Consider the following 14,992-nt stretch of genomic DNA (forward strand, 5'->3'; position numbering starts at 1 on the left):
CCTTTCGGATTGTCAAATATTGGAGAAACCTTTCAAAGGGCCATGGATTTAGCCTTCAAAGAGATAATTAATAAGATCATTTTAATATACTTAGATGACCTGATTGTGTTTTTCAAACACTGGGAGGATCATTTTGATCATCTTGAGTTAATCCTCCAAAAATGTCTTAAATTTGGGATCTCCTTAAACCCAAAAAAATGTATCTTTGGGGTTCCTCAAGGAAAATTGCTTGGGCATATAGTTTCAAAAGAGGGTGTCTCCATTGATCCAGACTGGGTCAAAGCTATTAAAGACCTTCCCCTTTTGGTCAACAAAAAGAGAGTCCAATCTTTTCTAGGAAAGGTCAACTTTGTTAGTTGTTTCATCTCTAACTTTACCGTAATAATAAGACCCATCACTCTCATGTTAAGAAAAGATATACATTTCAAATGGACTACTAAAGCCAAAAAAGATTTTGATGAAATAAAAAATGCAATCTATTCCACTCCTGTATTGTCTAACCCAGACATGTCTAAGGATTTCATAATGTACGTTTATTCTGGTCAGCATAGCATCACCATGGTCCTATCCCAAAAAGATGCCCAAAAAGGAGGAGAGTGTCCCATAGATTTCCATTCAAAAACTCTTAAGGATTATGAGGTCTGATACAACTTTGTCAAAAAGCAGGCCTTAGCTGCCATAACTGGACTAAAGAAATTCAAGAATTTCATTGCCTGTAATAAAATCACGGTGTATGAACCCATCCCATAGTAAGGGAATATCATGGAGGGTGACATCACTAAAAAGAGGGCAAATTGGATCACTAAGATTCTAGAATATGATGTCAGTATCAAGCCAACAAAGCTTGTTCGTGGGAGAGGCCTATGTGAATATATAGTGCAGGACTATGAACCCTAGGATGATGAAGCAGCCATAGAGGAAACGGTTATGTTTGTGCCAGATGTTCCCAGTGACAGTTGGATTGACAAAAGGAAGCATTTTATGAAGACTGGGATTTTTCCCAAAAATCTTCCCCCAGCTAAGAAGAGATTCTACAGACTCCAGAATAGCAATTTTTGCTTAATAGATGGAACTCTTTTCAAAAGGAATTTTGATGGATTTCTGCTCCACTATGTGGACTAGAGCCAAGCTGATAAAATCCTACATAAGTTTCACTATGGCTCCTCAGGAGGCCACTTCTCTGCACCCACAACCGCTATCAAGATTACCCAAGCTGGATATTTTTGGCCATCCATGTTCAAAGATACACAATTTAGTAAGGGGATGCAAAGAGTGCCAATATTACAGAGGAAGAAGTAAGAAAGTTGCAATGCCACTCAGGCCCATGTCAATGGAAGATCCTTTCGCTCAATGGGACCTTGATTTTATCAGAATGATTAACCTCCCAAGTTCAGCCGGGACATAAATGGATCCTGACTGCTACTGATTATTTCACCAGATGGTTCGAAGCTATTCCTTTACGGAATTCATCAAAAAGCAAGGTGCTAGCTTTCCTAGAGGATCTGAAGTGTCGATATGGTCCCCAAAAAAACATTATATCAGATAATGCACACGCATTCATAGGCTCACGCATAACCCAATTCGCCCTCAGCAAAGGTATTTATCTCAAAACCTCTTCTAACTACTATCCTCAAGGGAATGGACTTGTTGAATCCACTAACAAAAACCTGATTAGACTCATCAAAAGGATAGGTTCTGAATACAAGAAGGAGTGGCACTGCCACCTCAAAAGTGCACTATGGGTAGACCACATAACGCCCAAAAAGATTCTAAAAAACTCCCTGTACAAGCTGGTATATGGAAAAGATGCACTTTTCCCCATGTCATTAGAGATCCCAACATTGCAATTGCTAAAATCAATGAAAGTTGCCAAAAATTACCCCATGGTCGTAAGGTTGGCAGAGATTATGGAGCTAGAGGAAGCGAGGGAGGCAACTTTTATGGCTCTCCAAGATAGATAGGAAGTCGTTAAAAGATGGTTTGATAGTAAAAAGAGTTCTAATCTGATTTTCACCCTCAGAGACCTTGTATTGAAATATAACGAGAGGATGGCAAAACCTAGTCAACATGCCAAGTTCGACTACCTATGGGAGGGACCTTTCCGCATTATAGGTTGCAAAGGTTTCAATGCTTTTGAGTTAGAAGGCATGAATGGGGACCCCCTCCCCATCTCGGTTAATGATTTCCACCTCAAGCCTTTTCATTAAGAGTTCCCTTCCCTTTTTAAGGTATATAATGTATATCTTGTTCATAATGTATATAGTGCCTATTTATCTTATTTAATTTTTATTCAGAATCAGGCAAGCAGATGGAGGAAAAGGAGAAGACAGATAAAGGAGAAAAACAAAATTTGATTATATTAAGAGCTTCTTATATTTTTGTTACAAAATGAGTAGGCTCTTGGCCTCTCCTTTTTCTATAATCTTTTTGGTTCAAATCCAAGTTGATGGCTCGTCACCTCTTCAGCGTCTCTCTTCAGTCTCTCTCTCGTCAGTGTCAGAGTTTTCTTCTTCCCCTAGCCATTCTAAGTCAGAGGAACTCTTGAGCTCCTCGGGCATCAAAATGACAACCAGGTTTGGTTGCTGATCTTGCATTAAAATTCTCAAGAAGATATAGTCTTCGAATCTAGTATACCAATCCGTGCATTCCGAAACCAGGACTATCAAATGGACGCACAAAAGAAATTTTGTGGTAAGCTTAGTGTGATACCGATGAGAGGATAGCATCATGGTTTTCAGCCCACCAATGAGTGGATGCCAAGCCACCTCCTCATTGAGTGTGAGGAACCGCTCCAAGTCAGATGCCAGTGGGAGCCCTTGGAAGGGTACATAGTATGCAACTACACTCTCCAGTCCACCCCAAGTAATTCTCAGAAAAGAGAGCCTAAGTCAGCTACATCGCTAGCACCCCAGACTGACCACAATTCAGCAAAGAGGCTATGAATCATGAGTAGATGTCCATATTCACTCAATATCGGTCTGGGTTACTAACAAAATTCTCTCCAAGTATCCATTTAATGGTGACTGTTATTAAAGGGTTCTTCCTGTGCATCATCCCTTGCAACCTCAGGTCAGAAATGTTTCCTAAGAAATTGACCTATGCTTTCTTACTGACGAGCCTAACAGGGGTATCTATTTCTATAGAAGCTCCACCATTAAAGCTTGCAATATGGTAAAAGAATGTCTAAAAAGACATATTTATAGCAGAATTTTGGTAGAAGGAGGTCTAATGCTCAGAGCTCATGCCTTCCCAAATTTCAATGTTTTGGTCATGTCTCCATTAATTTGCGTCATGCGAATGGGATTGTCTTTAGGATACTAGGGTCTTGTCAGTTACCTCAAAGAGAGAAGTGGGTATGAGCAAAGAGTCTGGCGTACATTTAGGTATGTCACGCTTTACATATTAGGTTCCGCCAAACTATTTTAGCCCGCACTATCATTATTTCTGACTGATCCCCTCGATCAAAGAAAATATTTGCCTTAGGAATTTCCCCCAAGTAATGTTAAATTAGCCCAAGGTATTCTAGGGAAGTGGGAATGATGGTGCCCTTCATTTGTGGGGGTTTATTGTAGCAACATTTTGAGCTAGCACGCATGTAAGCAGGTCCTTGCTATTAAGCACTTGGCTTTTGTGAAAATCCAAGCACATTATGCATTTAAGGCTTGAAGCTTTTCCCTCATATCGGTCTATTTTGTTTTTGAAAAGTGAGAGAAAAGGAGGGCGAGCAAGGTTTTATCTCCCATCTTTAGTTTTCCAAAGAAAGAAGGGAAGCTTTCTGCCCATAATGGATTTTGAGGCCGCATCTGCAAGTGTTGTTCCTAGAGGTTTTTAGGTTAATGTTTTTGAAGAACTATCTTATTCTATGCATGCTATCCCTCCAAAGAAGGAGTATCCAAAAAGGAAGGTCAAGGCTAAAATGACAACCCAGAATGCATCTGTCATTCTAGATTCTTTGGAAAATATTTTTGAACCCGAGATCTATAAGCAGCCCAAGAAATTCAGAGAGGCTGCTAGCTTGAGGATGTTGCATCACAAAACTAACCCTCAATCCATGGTGGTGCATTTATAGAATAGTGGTGCTCCTCAATCTTTGGTTCCCGCAGTCTCGTACTGCCTAAGCTCGTAGTAGTGTGTGCGGAGGTTTTTGATCCCACCTTGTGCTCTATTAGTGGCTCCCTCTTGAGATTGGTCATATCTCCAGAAGCCATTAGGGAGATGTTATGCTTCCCAATTTTTGAAACAACAAAGGTTTTTTCAGAAAAATAAATGGAGGAGTTCTGGAGCACCAGGAGAGACACTTTAACTTTCTATCAAAATACCCTCAATCAAAGTCTGTCGGCTGGACTTCTGAAGTTCCCATTGTCCTATAGTGACCTAAAGAAAGATGAACTCAAAGATATCTCTTCTACCCTAACATGGCTATGTGGTCATGACAATGACCGAGATATCATAGCTTCCATGATGGGCTTTCTCTTCAAATGTAGGAAGCAAAGAGAAACTTTTCACTTTGACTTCTCTGTAACTATTGCTAGAGCCATCATTAAGCAATTATCTAAGTTCTAGTAGTTGCGGCACTTCAGATTCTCTTTGGTATTGGTACACCTACTTTTGCACCAAAATGAAGCTTTCTTCGCACAATTCATGTGCTTGGCCACTTATGACGAGTCTGGAAAGGTAATGTCGATGTCTTGCTGGACACCCCTATTGCTGGCCTCCTATGGTTCCTATTAGTTTTTAGATTTGTTCATAGCTCCTATACTCAAGGACTTTGGAGTGATCCCCAATGGGCCATTAGACCGTTTCTCTCATATTCAGATGAACTAGATGCAAAATGAGCACCCTCCTTGTGATTGGTTCGTGGGCTTTGATTTTTCTTTCATCCGTGTGCATGGGTTCTCTGAAGAACCTTTCTGGCTACCCACTTATGTAACTGACTAAACCTTGGTCCTTGAAATGGCAAGGCAGGTGGTGAGAATCGAAGGAGCCATCGGAGCTGGAAAGCATGATACCTCTATCACCAAGGATAACAAGGCAATTGGCCTAATCACCCTAGTAAGAAGAAAAATAGCAGAAGAAATCCTGACGTCCAAGATGATGCAACTTGGTTTTGTAGTGATTGATGACTCTTGGAGCTATGATCTTGATGGTTGCTTAAGCAAAAGAAAGAATGCTATCAAGCATGAGCCTCATAATTTATGGGTAGAGCACACAAACCCCCGGGTTGATGACCCGAACCTGTATGTGGGCCCTAATGATTTTCCTATTTTAAAACGCCCCCCATAGTTAAAGTTCTATTCTCCCTTGCAAAGGTTCAACCTCACGAAACCTATTCCTTGGGCTTTGTTGGAAAACATGAAGACTTTAGTTTGGTCCAGAAAGAAAAGGGAAGACTTTTGGGTTTATCGGCAGGAGGTAAATCAGCCTAGAGCCAGCATTGAGAATGCACCCCTAGATGAGCATTTTGAGTAGGAATGGTGTACGGTAAATAAATATGATGATGAGATAGGTGAGAGTTCCTCATGTGGGGACTCATCTCTGGAGGTTGCCACACAGTAAGAGGTTGAGGTTATAAATATCAAAGGGAAAAATCCGGAACCACAAATTCTCCTTCCTTTGGATAGCGTAGCTCACAGGCCTCATTCATAGGCTAGTAAGAAGCAGTCCTTCAAGAGCCCTCCAAAGAAGAAAAAATATCATAGCATGTCAGGAGGAAACCCACCCTCTGATTTTTTAGCAACACCTTGAAATCTTCAGCAACCACATCTTTCCATTGTTCATGCACATCCTTTTTTCCCTCATCTCTGGCTCAAGATATTCTTTTGACTATCCCCATGGCCATGATGCAGACCTTAGTCCCTACTTCTCTAACTCTATCCTTGACGGGTATGTTGGTTGATCCTAAAGATGTGCTCCCATAGGCTTCTATCCCTTTCTCGGCCATGGCTTTCATATTTGTAGCATTTCCATCGCCAACATCAGAAGCAGCCCCTGTGTCATGTAGGCTAGGTTTTGGAGAGTCCTCTCCTTAGGTTATGGGTGCAATGTCCTCAAGCCCTTTCCTATTAGGGGCTTCCCCTTTTGTCCCATTATTTTCCCCATTAGCTCTGGCCCACCCCATCCAAATTGCTTTCACTGGGCCCATTTTGTATTTTCCCTTTACAGTCCCTCCTGGTGCAGCTTTTGCAGGTCAAGCTATAGATAATCTAGATGATTTACAGCAATAGGTCTCTTATGATAGAACTGCTAGCATAGGTAAGATGAGAAAGAAGAAGGAAAAGAAAGGTGCTCATCCAGCCTACCCTTGTTTACAAACATATTTCAGTGAGCAAAGGGATTGCCTCTACTTTGTAAATATTGTTCCCAAGGTTGACAAACCAGAATCTCAGATGAGACCAGATGATTACGTGCTACAAGTCGTCGACGTTACTCTTCAAAGCACCATGACATCTGACAAAGTTGGAATGATGGAGGAGACTTCAAAAGAAGTATGCATGGATTTTATCAAGAAAAGTCATTGTCTGGAAAAGCTTCAAGTAGAGAATGTTAGTCTCCAAGATCCCCTTCCTCAGCAAAGGAAGGAAGACAAAGCCCGGGGCTCAGAAATCAATCATATGCAAAGTCTGCTAGCTCAGGATAATTCAAAGAAAGGGAAGTTGCAGTTGGCCTTTAACAATGTCATCTCTCAGCTAAAAGGCTAAGAAGCGACAAGGAACATCACCCTAAAGGAATTGCAAGAGAGAGATGCAAAAATACAACAATTAAAGGCTGCCTCTAGGGATGTTACTCAGGTCTAGATGTAGCTAAGCGAATAAATCCTTCTCAAAGAGGATTATGCTCATCAACTGAGTGAGGCTTAGGTATCAGTATTCAAGGAAAAGACAAATTTTGAAGTAGAGCTGAAAGCGAGAGAAGCTAGTCTTGGACAATCTGGTGAGTGCATTTCAGAGTTAGAGACTCTTTTGCGGCATGAGTAGGATCATACATCATAGCTTCAACAAGATGTTCAGAGTGGGGAGGCAAATATCCTTACTTTGGAGAATCAAGTGGCCTTTAAACAAAGCAAGTGCAATTGACTTCAGCACGAAATGGTTGTGAAGGATAATGAAATTTCATGATTAATAAACATTCCACCTCTGCAATAGATTTCTCTAGATTTTTCCACCATGTTAAAAGAGTTGTATGTTTCTCATTGGGAAAACATAAAGTAGTACTGCCCCTCCCTGCAGCCTGTGTTAAGATTCCTTAGTGATGCACAGTCCCTTTGTGCTAAGGCCAATGCCCTCATTAGTAGTTCCATGCTTGTCATCGGTCCTAAGTTCCTAGTAACCCAAAGTCTTATTCAGTTGTTGTATTCCACTTAGGATGAGGGACTAAGGTAGAAAGAGATTGGTGACCATCGGTAATTAATTAAAAAGATAAATGTTTTCATAAACCGCATAGGATAATCATGCAGGCTTCAGCGGCCTTAGTGCCTTTCCAATTTTTAGTTCCAGACATCAAGCGATGTTTAGAGAGGTTCGTTTCATTGGGCTTGCCCTCTCCTTTTCCTACGGATGATACTATGCTAGGGGTTGAGCAAATATTAAGCTAGGATAACTTTTTGCAACAAGATAGAGCTTTCCTACAGTGCTCGGGAAATCCTATTTCAGTGATCGAGGTGGAGTGTCTTTTACACCCTCTGGCCCAATTCTTTGCTCTCCTGAAAAAAGTCCAAGATGAGCCTGTACCCTTACCTTTTGATGAAGTAATTTGCCTGGATCAATATTTCCAAGATTTGGAGGCACAAGCTATGCTCTTTGAGGATGAATGGTTGCCTTTGCAATAGGCCTTCGACCTGCTTCGTCCCATTTTGTCATGAAATCTGGTCTGCAAGCTAGTAATTTTATGTTCTCCTGTTCCACAGGTAGAATTTCCCCTATTAGTCACCAAGAAATGTTCACATTAAATCCCCCCGGTCTAAGGTTTGCCATTGGGTTCCCTTGTTTGGTTTTCCTTTTTAGTTTTCCAGTAGTGCAGAGCGCGTAGGAAAATTGTCGGCATGACGTTACTCCCTCGGTCCATATTTGGCATCTAGTTTTTGGAGTAGTATGATAGTGATAAATGGAAAGGTGTGTTGACTAGTTTCCTTTTTCAGGGACCACCTTTTAGCGCAGTAAGCAAGCGGTTACCCACATTTCTGTAGTTTTTCCAGTAGCCTATCTGTGGTTAGTGAATTTTTTTTGGTTTGTTGTAGTTTGAAGACTGTTGCAAGTGAGAAGTGGAGTTCCAAGGGCCATTTTGTTGGGCATGATCTTCAGGGAGGTTATGCCTTTTTGGCATGTTTTGGGAGGTGTTTTCTAGAGCTGAGTGCTCTATTTATGCTGGTTTTTTTCCCTATTTCTAGGGGTTTAGAAGAAGGCTATTCAAATTATGCCTATGGCCTTTATGATACTTCTTTCAGTATGATTTGCTGGTATTTTTTGTGCTGTTCTGTTAGAATTCCAATAACTTTGGGAATACATCTATCTACGATTTTACTGATTAAACTATGTTTCGCACTTGTTATTTGGTAAATGCATGATGAGTATTTCCTTATGTCGCAAAGAAATTTAATTGTATCTTGGTTATGTTCCTGATCCGGACCTGTAGTTTGATGAATGGGCTTATGAAAGTCAAATGTTTTTGGATTTTGTATGCTCATGTCTTTTAAAAGCTCTGGCGTATCACCTCAATAACCTATATTTATTGTGCTTAATGTTTCTTTCTTCCCCCTTTTCCCCCCAAAATCATAAGGAAGAGTCAACTTCTAAATCCTGGAGGTTATTTAGTGGAACCTGCATAACAGGTCCCCTACCACTGTATTTCCCATAAGGTTATTCATTTCCAAGGTAAATTTTAGAGTCAACAAGTACCAAAGCTTTCACCAACTTCAAAGCCAAGGCCATTTGTATCACCATTAGGTTTCTGATTCTTCAACATGTCATCAAGTTCTTCTAAACTTTTCTTGAATTTCTCCTTGTGTTGATTTGCAGTAGCCAATTCATTTTCCAAGAAATCTTTCTGTCTCATGAGTTGAGTTCTATCATTTTGTCCATACATCAAATCTATCTTCAACATATTATTTTCATGATCAAGTCTTGTGTTTTCATTTCTAGCATCATCTAGTCTTCTAACCAAGTCATCTTCATTCTTCTTCTGATTTTCAGTCTCTTTACAAAATCTCATAGTCATATCCTACATCTCATTCTTCATTGTACTATTTTCTTGTCTTAGATTGTTTACTAGATCATTAAGAGTTTCCTTTTCATCATCACCATTCTACATCTTTTCACAAAGTTCTCTTCTTTTGTTTCTTGCAATAGTGAGATTCTCTTGAAGTCCTTGAATGATATCTTGTGCAGCCTTCAGATTATCTTCAAGTTTGATATTCTTTACTTTTTCTACATCATAGTGTAAAAGAGTTGTTTCTAATTGCTTTCATAAGTTTTTCATCTCTACCGATGTCAGATTCTTCCTTAAGTTGTTAGGCTTTTGAAAATAAAGAAGCATTCCAAAACTGTGTACTGGTAAACCAAAATTAATGCAGCAAATAAGAACAATAAGCACAACATGAAAGACACACCATAAAACAATATTTTAACAAGGAAACCCAATGTGGGAAAAACCTCGATGGGATTTGTGACCCATAATATTCGCTTGGTGGCTAATAAGAGAATATTACTGTTACAATAGGGGCTTGCACATGCAAAAAGGCCAAGTGCCTAGAGCTCACTGCTCAATTACAAAAGAAGTCTCACTGACTTACAAAATGGATTATACAAATCCAATGTCATGTACTGCTTTAGATTAGCATCTTCTATGTTAGGTTTAGTACCAGTTTAAGCTCTGTAATAATCATTAAACCTTATCCAAAATTGACCTTACAATTCGCACATTAGGTCTGTAATAATCTAACCATATGCTCTCCCTAAATGATCTACAAGATCTCATACTTATATGAGTCTTATTAGAATCTGTCATGTTGGCTTACAAAAAGATTTTACAATTAAATACAAAATATAATGAAACAAAATTCTTGTCGGCCATGGTGTTGGTAATCAATCTTTTCAATGTCGGTGAACTATATGCCGATGTAGAGTCTACTGGTGCCAGTGCTTGCTAGTATCATATGATTGTAAGGTTGCCATCAATGACAATACCTTCAATCACCTATAATTTCTCATTGGAGTGTGCATTTTCCAACATGCAAAGGGTATGCATAGGAAGAAGGTGAGGACTATGGTGAAACATTTATACTGGTTGCAAGATTAGAAGATGTAAGGATGTTGCTGGCATTTGCTGCATATAAAGGTTTCAAAGTCTACCAAATGGATGTCAAGTCAGCATTTTTGAATGGAATCCTAGAAGAGGAAGTATACATTGAACAACCTGATGGATTTTCCTTGACTGATTACAAGGACATGGTGTGTAAATTGCATAAAGCACTATATGGTCTTAAGCCTGCAATGAGAGCATGTTATGAGAGATTACATGCACATTTGATCAAGATTGGATTTCAGTGTACCAGTGAAGACAATAATATTTATTTGAAGACTAATGGAGACAAGATGCTAATAGCTTAAGTATTTATTGATGACATTATTTTTGAGGGAAATGATGATATGTGTATGAACTTTGTTGATATTATGAAAATGTCTCTAATTGGTGAAATAAAGTTCTTTATTGGTTTACAGGTCTAACAACTAGATGGTGGTATCTTTATTTGTCAAAGCAAGTATATCAAATAAGTATTGTAAGAATTTTGGTATGGAAGATTGCAAACTGGTAGGAACATCGATGGTGACTAGTTGTAAGTTATCAAAACAAGATGATTCCCTTGCTATTAGTGAAATGGAGTACAAATCCATGATTGGCATGCTACAATATGTTGTTCATAGCATACTAGATATTGCCCATGTTGTTGGCCTAGTAGCTAGATTTCAAAAGGAAGCAAAGGAAAGTCACATAATGGCTGTGAAAAGGATTTTTTGGTATCTCAAAGGCACATTAGACTATGGATTATGGTATCCCTATGAAGGAGATTTCACTTTGGATTTCTTTAGTGATACGAATTGGGTAGGTAATGTGGATGATGGGAAAATCACAACCGACAAAGCTTTTCTACTTGGAGGAAGACTAGTTGCATGGACAAGAAAGAAACAATCATGTTTTTCTCAATCTATAGCTAAAGTTGAGTATGTTACTACACCCATGAATTGCACACAGGCCATATGGATGAGACATGTGCTAGAAGGATTTAAAATAGATATGTCTAGACCATTGACTATCTATTGTGATAACACAAGTGCAATAAACATTTCTAAGAATCTTGTACTTCATACTAGAACCAAGCACATAGAGTTAAAGTATCATTTCTTAAGAGAAAGAGTTCAGGAGAAGTGGGTGAAGATGGAATATGTGAAGAGTAAAGATCATTTAGTTGATATCTTTACTAAACCCTTACCGAAGACAACCTTTGAGTTTCTTAGAGGTAAATTAGGGGTTAGAACCCTACGCCGAAAGAAATAAGATATTGGACATGCATCAATCCTATGGATTTGATGTTTATCCTTCACTAAGGATTGATGAAGATGTGGGATACTCTGTAGGGGGAGAAACTTTGATTCAAGTTTCATAAGATGCTTTGGTTTATAGCTCTAATTTGATATGCTAATACATTCTTGATTTAGTACTCTGATGAAATAATTTGATCGGTGGAGATAATGGAAGACGTAGAAGCAAAATTGAAGACAAGTGATGCATTTCAACCTTTGGCATTATTTTCAAAAGGGGAGAAGAAAAAGAAGGAAGAAGAAAAGGAATTTATTAGAAAGGGGGAGAAGAACAGATCAGATATGGAAAAGACAAAAGGATGGGAAATGGAAGTGTCATGCTCAACTTTTTGGGCACAAAAATGGAACAACAATTTTTTTTTTTTAAACAACCTAACTCATAACATAGTCTACATCAAAAGAGATCAATAGAGTTTTGTCTTATCTAGGATGTAAATAAAATTGTTTACTAAGGTTGGGTTAATTAACCAACTCGAACGAGCGACTCTATTTGGTGGAGATTAATTAGTATCACAGATTAGTTAGCTAGATCAATTACCTTAATTAAGTTGTCGCTAATTAAAAATGAGGGTAAATTGGTTATCTTAATGTATTAAATCATTTCCGACCATAAAATGATAATGTTATAAAATAATTGATGCACACGCAAATTTATTGTTTGAATCCAACTGATAAGGGTTTGAATTCCTATAATGCCATTTGCCCACTAAATCTGATATTAGGCTAAAGCCAATTCTAATTTTCCCTAAACCCTTAATTTTGACGATTTAATTAATCTGGCCAAAACCGGTCTCAAAGGCTTATGGTTCATAAAATTAATTTACAATTTCTCCTTTTTAAATTTTCCCCATTTACAATATAACCTAACGTCCACATTTAAATTGAGGATAATCTATCGACTAAATAAATAAATTATTTTGATTTAAGGTATAGTGTTTCCAACTATATTAACTCTTCAATTTTTAAACCCCTTTGAATTAACTATATTAAAATTTTAATTCTCTAAAGAATATAAGCATATAATAATTCAATTATTTAATTAACCCAAATTATTAATTAAAATATTAAAACTCAAATTCAAATTCCCATATCTAATTTTCCTTTAAATAAAGAAATCCCTTATTCATAAAATGCTAACCCTAACCCGAAATTGGGTTAGGGTTGCATTTCTATTTATTTCCCACTTTTATTTTATTTCTTATTAATTTATACCCTAACCCAAAATGGGTTAGGGTTTATTATACCACATTTTTTTTTGTTTAGTGTGTGTGTGTGTGTGTGTGTGTGATTGCAGGTACAGGGACAGATTAGGGCACGTCGGAGATGGACATGGCGAAGGGTTTTGAAGAGGGGGAAGAGCGGAGGAAGTGGTGTGGGGGTCTCCCGGATGCCACTGTGTTTATACACAGTGATGGCGGAGCCATCCACTATGTATATGCATTGTGGCGATTGCGGACCATCCACTGTGCTTACACACAGTGGTGGCACCTCCCATGTCGTCCACTGTGGGTAAACACAGTGGCACGGCCTGAGAGCCGTCCACTGTGCTTACACACAGTGGTGGCATTTCCTGTGCCATCCATTATGGGTAAGCATAGTGGACGGCTCTCAGGCTGCACCACTGTGTTTACCCACAGTGGCACGGCCTGAGGGCCGTCCACTATGTTTACACACAGTGGCTCGACCAGTACTCCGATTTCCCCTCTTTTTTTTGTAGTTTTTTTTTGTATGATATTTTTTTTTTAAATATATAAGTATAAATATATATATATATATATATATATGGATATGTATATATATATATATTTATATATATATATTTATTTATATATATATATATATATAAATACATATTTATATGTATATATTTATATTTACATACATATATCCACTATCATGTCCAAAATCTATACATATATCTCTTTTTCTTTTTTTTTTTTAGGTATCCATGGAGTATGTTTTTAGATGCAGGGAGATATATATATATATATATATATATATATATATATATATATATATAAACATAATAGGGTGAGGAGGTTTATTTTGAATAATTTTAACACATTAGCATGCAACCCTTATATTTTTTTGTAACAACAATATACAGGTTCATGATATATATTGTTTTTTTGTTTTACAACTTGCAGGAGTGGGTTAAATACTAGCACATTCACTGGTTTTAGATCTCATTTCCTAGGTGTAATTTATCCTAATATACAACATTCAGAAGTTATTAATATATCTCTTTTTTTTTCAAAATAGCTATGCAACATGTTTTCTACAGCAATGTATAAATACTAGTTCCTTTTCAGCTATGCCTAAACAGAGTTAAAAGTAACAAAATAATAGTATTCAAATACTATAGAAATTTACTTATTCACACATTTCATTTCTTCCATCTTCTCTTTTTTTATATACATATTTCTTTACTTAAAATTGCAGAAATAAACAGAATATAGAACTCATTATGAAATAGAATTAAATTTATTTACAACAGCATTGTAGATTTCAGAAAATTATAAAATGCACTCTTCACATAGTAATTTCAAATACAAATTCATCTATTACAATGGGAGGGAATAACTCAACTGATTCCCTCATTCCAATAATGAGGACTCAAGTACAGTAGTACATTTCTTTATACAGAAAATGAAAGAAAACAACTTAAAGCTCTTTATTTACTTTTTTTTTTTTGCAACAATTCATAAAAATTACATTTTTGCTTTTCTGCATCTAAATAGAAAATCTGTATGTGAGTAAAAATCTGCAACTCCTAGATTCTTTTCCCAGCAACTTGCATATAAAATTTTAGGGTTGTGACCATGGGGTGCTCACCTCCCAGCCTAGGCTTACTAGAAGTCACCCCTGAGCTTGGAGAATCAAGACCTAGACGGGGTTACAACCAAGCAACACAACAAGCAAAGGGGAAAAATCAACACAACATTCACATCCCTTCCCAAGCTAAAACTCCATCACAAAATGTGATGCCTTACTAGGGTGGAAGTAGACCAAGTACCCTAGGGGAGAAATCTACTAGATAGAACTTACAGCCAACTCATGGCACCCATGAAAGCATAACCAAAAATCATCCTTAATCCCTACACCCTTATGACCCCCAAAAAGGCAAACATGCCATATTTGCTCCCCCTTATGACCCCCAAGTGAAATAACACAAAAGAAAGTAGCAAGGGTCTCATGGACAGACCCTTGAGATCACTCTCATAATGAGAGCCTCTCACCCTAAGGGCTGTCAAGCTCCTTCCACCCCCAAGACCAATCTTTCCTCCCAAGGAAAGGATGGTCTTGAAAACTTCCCAAACACAACAATACATAAAGCATAAATAAGCAAGAAATCACATAGACTTTTACAAATACAACACAGATAAAGAATTACAACAATT

Source organism: Cryptomeria japonica, chromosome 1 (assembly GCF_030272615.1).
Source record: "Cryptomeria japonica chromosome 1, Sugi_1.0, whole genome shotgun sequence".
NCBI classification, from domain to species: Eukaryota; Viridiplantae; Streptophyta; class Pinopsida; order Cupressales; family Cupressaceae; genus Cryptomeria; species Cryptomeria japonica.